The 9,619-nt window shown below is 43.6% G+C and overlaps 1 pseudogene; it reads right to left on the bottom strand.

Annotated features, from left to right (window-relative positions):
• Positions 1-665: 665 nt before the first annotated feature.
• LOC149005191 (putative inactive ATP-dependent zinc metalloprotease FTSHI 2, chloroplastic pseudogene) lies at positions 666-2,475 on the bottom strand (annotated as a pseudogene).
• Between the last annotated feature and the right edge of the window lie 7,144 nt (positions 2,476-9,619).

Raw genomic sequence — 9,619 nt, 5'->3', positions numbered from 1 at the left:
AAAAGTACTACATAACGACACAATCCTGAGATAATATGAGGTCAGCTACTTATAGGCCTATTTCAAGTGTCAAAATGGATATCATAAACTTATTTTGGATGCTATGAGTTTCAAGTAACAATGGGTCTAACTACATTGTCTGAACACCAGACAGTGGTGGAGCTGGAACTCTTACAGTTGGCTAATTCACTGCTCAACCAAATCAGAAATAACAAGGGCAGATGCTTATAGGTCTTTTAAAGTGTCAGAATGGAGGCTATAAACATCAGGTAACGATAGTTCTAACTACATTGTCTAAATCCTAGAAAAGTGGTTGATCGGGACCTCGCAGCGTTGGTGAAATCCGGTGGCCCAAACAAACTTTACACTAATTCCTCCTTTAGATAACAATCATAAGAATGTAGAAGCATTTTCACTCAAGCAATCTAATGGCCATATAAAAAATTGTATGGTCGCATATCTATATGGATTCGGTACATTCAGTAGAATGATCCTAATGAGAATTTGAAGGATTTTAGGCAAACTTTTATAAATTATCACACAATATTGTTCAGGATCTCTCAGATCCAATCTTTAGGCAAACTTTTACAAATTATCACACATTATTGTTCAGGATCTCTCAGATACAATCTAAGTTCAGAAATAGATTAATAAAAAATAAAATAAACAAAACACGTTTTGGATAAAATTGAAATATATCAGCCTCTTAAGTATGTTTTTGGCTTTTACTGATGAATGACCTTCAAAATGATATCAGGGAACCCTAAATTCTCTCTATATTTAGCATTAACCTAAAGGAAAACATCAACCCAAAGGAAAACATTAACCCAACAGTGTGAAATTTGAAATTCTATTCAGTCATTCCCTTCTTATTCCTGGATATAAAAAAAAATTGAATGGAACTATGAAAACTCCATCAACATAAGAAAGAGAACTCTTGCCTGGTATTCTCACTCCTCTTCTGCGGTACATTTCCCCATGTGTGAAAAACTTAACGATCTCCTCGAGCTCAAGCCGTATTTTCCCTAGCCCAGCAACATCTGAGAATTTCACATCAGCACCTCTGTCCAGAAATTGAGGCAACTTCTTATTTTGTGCTCTACCTCTACGAACACGAGCACCAGACTTCATGAACTGCTTAGTCATTTTGAGATAAAGGTTCTTCTCATCTGTTCCTTCTTCACTCTCATCTCCTTCACCCAGTATGTCCCCTTGGAGTTCTTTCTCTAGCTGCTTCATTTTCTTCCTCTCTTCAGCTTCTGCTTTCTCAATCTTCATCCTATCTTCATAATCCTTCTGTTGCTTCCTATAGTTAAGGACAACTGTCCGATAAAATAAATAGAAAAACAACACTCCAAGGGCAGTTGATACGTTCTGATCCTGAGCTAATTTAGTCCACACCATTGCCATTTCTTGATAATCCTCCCTTGCCTTACGCAAAGATTCCTCGTACTTCATTTTTTTCAGCTCTTTCCTTCTATTCTTCTCTTCTAGCTTCTTCTGAGCTTTCATAGCCTTCTCCACCATTTCACGTTGTTCCCTCGCTCTCTTTAATTCTTCGTTGTTTCTCATCTGCATCTCTTTACGAAGCATCTGAAACTCCAATGCCCGTTTCGATTTTGGCTTTGGCTTCAAAAGCGATAATATTTTGAGTGGAATTTTTGACAGAAAACCTAAATACGGTGATGGAATTTCTGGTTTTTTGATGGGTGGAGTATAAGCATTCACACAAACTGAATCCATCTGTAAGTTATCCCATGATTCCCAAAACCTCTCGTCAGTTTGGATCGACGGTAGCACGGTTCTCACAACCCTTGAATCATCCAACACCACAAGAACAGTATCCGGCCGCCGCTTCAAATTGGAAGTAGATAGCTTGACTATATGTTTAAGCTTCCCTTCTTCCTTCAAATTCAATATTTCTGTGTATGGAATCCGGTCAGTGACAATGGGGAGTCCTTGAGACCACGATTTCAATTCTTCCGGCGACAAAGCTTCCATCTTCTTGGCCGCTTCCTTCTTTTTTTTGGGAGAACGTTTTTTCTCTGAAACCTTCGCTGCGGCATGAGCTTGAGGGAGCGAAGCAGATATGATTGTGAGAGTAACAGAGTATTGTAGCAAACTGAATCCATTCTTCTTCGTTCGTTCTTCGTTTTGTTCTTCTGGGTTTCTAGAATGACAACAAATCTGCAAAGGTATAGAGAACGAACTCCTACTGTGACGATAAAACGATATCTCTCTTGAAGGAAGACTCGGATATCTCCCAGAACCGAGCTTAAGAGAACCCATGGAGATTGAATTAGCCATTGAAATTTCACGAATGTGATTCTAGGCTTGCTCCCTCCTCGGGCTACAATCTCTTACTGTATCATGCGTGCACTGCCACCTTATACTAGGCTGCTTTTTCCATTTTCGAGAAGAAAGAAAGATGCATTATATTTCCTCAGTATTTTTACTCAAAGCCTGGCTATAGAAAGGCTGCATATGGAACCTGGAGAGCAAAGGGTTCTTAAAATGGCAAAAACTGTATGGGTTGGGGTTCTATGGGCTATGTCCAAAAATAAGTCATTTAGTTCCAAAGGCCAAGCTTTCTTCCAAGCCTTCGGAATTAGATCAAGGACCCCTTGCTCTTTAACACCAGATTTTCTTCACACTAGGAACATTAAGGTAAGTGTTACGAATACTTTAGAAGAGGCAAGCCCAGTAAGGCTCAAAGAAGCAAGCCCAATAAGGCCCATGAGAGACAAACAACGACCCACCTATCTCACCGACTATATCTAATGAAGAAGTATCCAGAAGGGACTCTAGAGTTTGTAACTGACTATATCATATAGTGATGAAGAGTATCCGAAGGGACTCTAGAGTTTGTAATCCAAGAGGAATCTAATTTTGTAATACGGTCTCTGAAGACCATAATATATAATAGGACCCAAGTAATGGGAAAAGGAAGAACAAATTTAATCTCTTCCCTAAATCTTTTCTCTCTCTCTCTTTCTCTCAGTTTCTCTAAACCTACGTCCTCACCAGATCCGAATTCCCTCAATTCAACATCGGAGTCTGACAGTAAGCATGACCCAAACCCAACCTTAGACAAGTAAGCAAGCAGTCAAAAAGTTGTTTGACCATCCAAATTACTTTGAAATGGGATAGTGAATAGAAATTAGATCATGCATAGAGTAACTAATACAAAGTTCAATAGCAGAAGGAGCAAGGAATGAATGTCTTGCACCTCAACTCTAGATGGCCCAATACCTAGAGTCTTCCAACTGCATGTATATGTGGTCTAAAATCCACCTAGGATGGGGTGCTTTACCGATAAAAAGCATGTCATTACGAAGTTTCCACACAACTGAACAAGTAATTATCAGTACTGAAAACATCCACCGAAGAGACAATTTATCCAAAGATAAGATGAAGCATAAAACATTATGGGAAAAACTCAATTCTCAATCCTGGAAGGCACGCCGCCCAAATCCTCATAATCTAGTCACAAGAAACACAAATGTGCCAAATTCATTATGCACTATCGCCACAAAACGCACACAATAAGGCTTGGCTGAAATTCAGTGAGACAAAATGCCCATAACTGGCAGTCCTACATGTAAAACACGCCAAAAGAATAATTTGAATTTAGGTCGAATCTATAACTTCCAAAAGAATCTCCATAAAAAACAAAATTCACAAGAACTGTTAGCTAACATAGCACGAATTAAAGCTTTCCCAGCAAAATTATTAGTGAATTCTCCAAATGAAGAAAGTAACAAAATCCAATGATTAGATGTATTATTATTCAGATTAAAAGATGCTAGAAAAGATGACAAAGCTATTGGAAAAGATTGAAAGGGATTCCAAATTTAAGCTTGATTGACTTCCCACCACACCCACAACACTAGAATTCTTTGGAATTGTTGGGATTTATTAATTATTAATATAATTATATGCCTAAGGGCAAAATTGGAAATTCACTTTTAGGACAGTTACAAAATAGAGTTATATATTTGGTAACCACCGCATAAGTGAGTGTGATTGGATTATGTGAGTGATGCGTCCAAAATCTGCTCAGCCCTTGGATCTCCACGTAATGTCCTGCAAAACAAAAGCGTCAGATGTGGCCCGACCGCTGGGGTCGGGAGTCCACCTCCGAAGGCTAAGTCAGTTGATGAACTTAATCACAAACGGCTCTGCTAGAAGTACAGAGCTAATGAATGAAGACACGGGAAAGGTGATCTAGATAGCAGGACGCTGATAGTTGAGGTCTATCAGTATGTATCTGAACCTGAGTTTCAGATAGTATTCTCCTTGATCAATTGATCCGTCCCTCACCATGTATAGTAGTGAGGTTTATATAGAGTGTACCTTCGAATCTCCTTCGTTGGATGCACTCGAGCCTTCTTCGGGTAGTCGTTGGATCTTATCAATAAGACCCGTTGAGCGATAGACTTCTACTAGTTTGGGCTAGTAGAGGACTCCTGAGATAACCGTTAGGTTATGCGATAGTTATCCCTTTGATGATGATTATCCGCAGCCGTCAGTTTGAGTCTGCTGTCATCAAGGTGATTACCCTAATCCATAAGTAAGATTAGGGCACGCTTGCAGCAGAATAATCTTTCTTCTTCAAAGCAAGCCATCTTCTGGATCCGGTTCGCTCGGGAGCGATTCGGTTTTCTCCGTCTCGACCGGGGTCGAGGGTCGGACCAGGTGTGAACCCGGTCTGATCATAAACTCTCCATATCACGAGCCCCCTAGACCAAGCGTTCGGTTGATCCCGAGGGTTTGGTTTTTAACTGGGTTCGTCGTCAAGTGATGATCTCTGTGTGCTTCATTAAATGTCATATCACATTTAATGCGGTGGTCACTTTTCCTCGAGCGTTGTGAGTGTAAGGCCACATGTCTCCGGTGCAGTTGATCTGTCGTGGCTCACGTCATCCAAGCGACGGTTTCCGAACGCCTATTTCGGATTCGGCAGTTCAAACTTTCAAAACGTCTTTCAATCTTGATCGTCAATTTTGAATCAATCTCGATCGTTCGATTCCCGAACACTCGTGCGGGAGTTTTAAAAGTGGTTCGTTGTCTTCGTAGGTTTCATTCTTCCGCCTGGAATTTGAACCTTTGTCGTCGCTTCGCGCCTTCCCGCTCTCAAGCTTTCGTCTCACCGAATCGGTAAGTTTACCGATCTTTTCTTTTTGTAGTTCTTGAAACGAGTAATGGCGGACGATAGGGCTTCTTTAGTACCCCATGCTGGTGATAGCAGTGATGATGCTTTTGCTTCTCCGCGGTGTGCAACAGTCCTCCTGGCGGGGAGTTCGCTGAAGTTTCTCAAAAAGGTTTTGAAAGAAAAACCGAAACTTCTCCTGTCCTTGTCGAGTCTGGATCTTCCAAGATCGTTGATTCCTCTAGGCAACCTCAAACCTCCGGGTCCAATAGTGGGCCTGGCTCTATTCCCTCCATTTATAATGGAGAAACTCTTCTTTCCGCTGTCCAAGATTTTGACCTTCCTTCCTCATATCAGGTTAGGGCTCCCCACCCTGATGAGAGGGTTGATTCATCCCTTCCGAGTGAATTTTCTCTGTATATAGATACACTGGAAAGCGGGGTTCGCTTTCCCTTTTTTAATCCTTTATTTTCCGCAGTTTTGAATCACTGGAACATTTGTCCCGGAATGCTCCTCCCCAATAGCTGGCGTCTCATCGTCGGCTTCTTGGGTTTGTGTTTTGAGCTTGGCATCACGCCATCTCTTTCTCTTTTTGTACGTTTTCATGTTCTTTCTATCTCCCATCCTCCCGGATGGGTCTTTCTTTCCAAAAGCAATAGGGCTGAACTTGATTGGAGGGGCAGCATCCTCGCCAAAAGGAACTTGCCCTTCTAACCACAAAAGATGGCGCGAACGATATTTTTTCTCGTCGAGCGCCTCCATCGGATCTTAACTTCCCGACCACCTGGAGGAGGTTTACTTCTTCGTCCGAAAGTAACCGGGGCCTTCCCTTATCCAAAGAAGACGAGGCGGCCATCAGGAAGATCAAATCCATTCTGTGGTATCAAGAGATACATGGATATGAAATGGAGTATAACTCCATCCTTCAGTACTGGGGCTTGGCTCATTGTGAGCTTCTAACCATCATCCTTTGATTTGATGAAGTGAAATGTCTTGAATTCTCGATCCTTGTCCTTCTTCATTGCAGTGCCTCCCCGAAAGAACCACGAAGCTCTGCGGGTGAAGGCCGCTAGAGCCGTTGTGACAGCCGAACAACGATCGCCCAGGGTCTTGACTGCAGATCAAGAGGCTTCTCTTCCCTCTCCCGACCCCTCTTACAGGGGTATCAGGAATATCAGGCATGTAGCTGATGCTTCGGGTAAAGGGAAGAAACCAATGGTGGAGAGGGCCACCGTCTCCTCCTCCGTCCGAACCAAGAGGAGGCATGACACAATTGATGCTCCCTCCAACAAAAAATCCAAAGCTTCGACGGATGGTGAGGAAGTCTTCCTTCCCAGTGGACCACGAAGATGACCGACAGGGTCACTCGGGATCTTGAGAAAGCTGCAGAGTGGAGCTCTCTCAGTCTTGCTCCTTTTGATCGCCAGGAGTTTGAAGCCCTGGATGACACCTCCCTTGTGAGTCAATCTACAAGGTAACGGTCTTCTCGCTTATTTATGTTCTCATAATTTCTTATGACTTCTTCTGATATCTTCTGTCATCCCGAATCTTGTGTTGAGCTTTTATCAACACATGGAAGCTTTGAGCCGTGTTGGTCGCACCAGCTCCTTCTTGCAAACTTGTGAAGAGAAATTGGCCAAGGCCAATTCTGAAATAGACCAGCTAACTACAGCCTCATTGTAGAGTTGCGAGAAAAAGCATGAGGAAGAAGTGACCTCCCTCAAGGAAGCCCTTGAAGCTTCAAGAATTCGTGTCTCTTCTGCCGAGCGCGAGGCCAGGAAGCAAAAGGCAGCTGCCACGTTGTTTGGTGACAGCCTTGAAAATAAGAGTAGGGATCTCGAAGAACATCTGAAGTTGGCAATCCCTAGCAAGCCTGAACATATCAAGCCAAACCTTCGGAAGGAGTGCATCCGGAAATACTTGGACAGCGTACCTTTCTCCGAATTGCTAGGTTTCTACAACATTCAGGCTTATCGCATGGGGGCGAGAACGACGTTTGGGAGCAGATCCTTGGAACGATCCACGACTTCGATCATTGCTCCTTTTCGTGAGGTATGCCACCCGGAGGTCTTCGGGAAAGTTGGTATGGATCTCCCAGACTGGGCCCAGGGAGTAGATGATCCTTTTCCAGCTGACCCTCAATATGAGGCATATCTAGATGACGAGCCGGCACTTCCAGAGGAGAAATCACAAGCCGAGTCTCAAGTTGTTGCTGTAGAGGATTCAGCCGATGACATTCTTGAGGAAGGCTCTTCTCAGGATCCTGAGAAAAGTCATCCCGACCAGGGTCCCTCGGGCAACAATGAAGAAAAGGCTTAGGGCATTGTCCTTTTGTAAAGATGTACCCTCATTTTAATGAATAGACATTTCTTTACTCATATTGGTCTCAAAATTTCCCCATCTCTTGCCGAAGTATTGCCTTGAATATCAAAGTATTAATGATAAAACTTATCACTTAACTCTTCATTCCTCGCCGAATAATGATCTTGTAGAAATATTGTGAAGATGCGTTTCGGGAAGATGCGTTAATCTTCCCCACTACTTCATTTATTGCAAAGTCCGCACGTTTCCCTTCTGCGAAGTTCAAACGTTTTCCTGCTTTTGTGTACCATTCACTTGTTTCCAATGAATCGGAAATACCTCCATTATTTTAATGGCGGTGCGACGATTGGAGGTTTCTCTGCACGGTGCTCGCTTCCACATGTTCCCATGTGGCATCCCTTCGACCGTTGATCTTGCTTTTTACGGATTTCAAAGCGTCGTTTCGATCTGGGTCGTCGGTTGTCCTTAGCCTTCAACCGTCGTCTTATACCTGAGGCTATTTAAAGCCTTCGTGGGTACCCTCCATCTATCCTGACTTGTGCAAGATAGATTTGCTAAAGTGCCAAAGCAACCTTTCGTCCTTCGGCCTGCCTCCTTATTCCTCGTACTTCGACGACAGCTCTATCCATTTCTGAACAAGTGAGTTTTAGATTTCTCATCTCCTTCCCCTTTTCCCCCAATAGTAAACTGCACAGTAGTTATACTTGGGGTTTAGTTTTTGGTCGGTCGGATGCGTTAGAAAACTAGGGTTTCCCCATTGTTCTTTGTCGTTTTATTTCTGTAACTTGATACGGCTGTTTGTTTTTTGTATAGTGGCTCCCAAGATCAACCCAGACTTTATCAGAGCAAAATCTCGCAAGAATAGCGTTCCGTCGGTGGTGATTGGGGCCAGTGCGGTGGTTTCAGCTAGTGAATCCTCCAAGCGTAAGGCGATTGCTAGCGGTGAATCTTCAAGTCAGATTCCTGCAGCTTTTGTTGATGTCGTCCCTGCGCCTCCTTTGCCCGAAGTGACCGCTCATCTTTCCCAGGAAGATCTTGATCACTCCGTTGCCGATGGTCCCGGCGGCAATCCTGGCTGGTGAGCTTGTTGGTGAGCTTGTCGGTGCACCCCCGAAGGAGACTCTTCGGGCATCCGAGGCAACTATGTTGGCGTCGATGAAGGTGTGGCCCCAGCAGGTGCTGCTCCTATTTCTAACTCCAATGCTTGTTTGGCATCCTCCTCCTCTCCTTCTGAGTTGGAGGATTTTGCTACCAGGAAGCGTCGTCGGATGACAAGTGATGAAGCTCATCCTTCTCTTGGTGTAGTTCGTCCTTCTCTTGATGTAGCTCATCCTTCTCATCCTTCGCTTTGAATTAGTGTCAAACGAGTTTGACAAAGCGTTGGAATGGTGTCTTGCTGCTCGAATGACCTTCGAGAGCGCAGTTCTTTCCAAACTTCCGGATGAAGTCTTTACGAAGTCACTTTGGTGATGTAAGTCTTTCTTCATTTTCCTCGATTTTGAAAAATTACTTTTTCGCTCCTTGCTAACTCGAAAGTTGTTTGCGGGAGTCTTCTTTGGTAACTTCCACAACCAAGTGGAAGCGGTTACTAGACTCAATAGGTTGAGCAATGAAGTTTCTAGGCTTCGGGGAATCTCTGAAGCTAAAGATGTTGAGATTGCTCGCCTTCGGAATCTAGCTTGGGAGGTGGCGGGGAGAAAAGAATTCGATGATTGGTCGTCTTCGGTCAGATTTGGATGATGCCAAGGAGAAGATCCGGCGACTGGAACGGACAGTTGGAAAGTCGGGGAGCTAAAGGATGCTGGAACATTACCCGAAAGGCAAGCCGTCGTTCCTTTGCCCGAATCCCTTCCAAGCGATGTTCGCGAGCCTTGTGTCTTCAAGTATTTACACGGTAAGCCTTTTGTTGATATGTTGAATGCTTACAACTTGCGGGCGTACCGGGATGGTGAGAACGAAGTATGGGAATCAATACTAAGGAAAGATCCTCATTTTGATACAACTCCCTACGGTCTTGTTTGCCATCCTGAAGTATTTACCAACACGGGTATTCCTCCTCCCGATTGGACCAAGGATAAGATTGATCCTCCACCTTCCGATCCGGATATTATGCAATATCCGGAAGATTCTCCTGTTTATTCTCCG

Source organism: Hakea prostrata, chromosome 9 (genome assembly GCF_041222555.1).
Source record: "Hakea prostrata isolate BN-2017 chromosome 9, UWA_Hpros_2, whole genome shotgun sequence".
Taxonomy (NCBI): domain Eukaryota; kingdom Viridiplantae; phylum Streptophyta; class Magnoliopsida; order Proteales; family Proteaceae; genus Hakea; species Hakea prostrata.
This window is presented reverse-complemented; position numbering and strand designations above follow the sequence as displayed.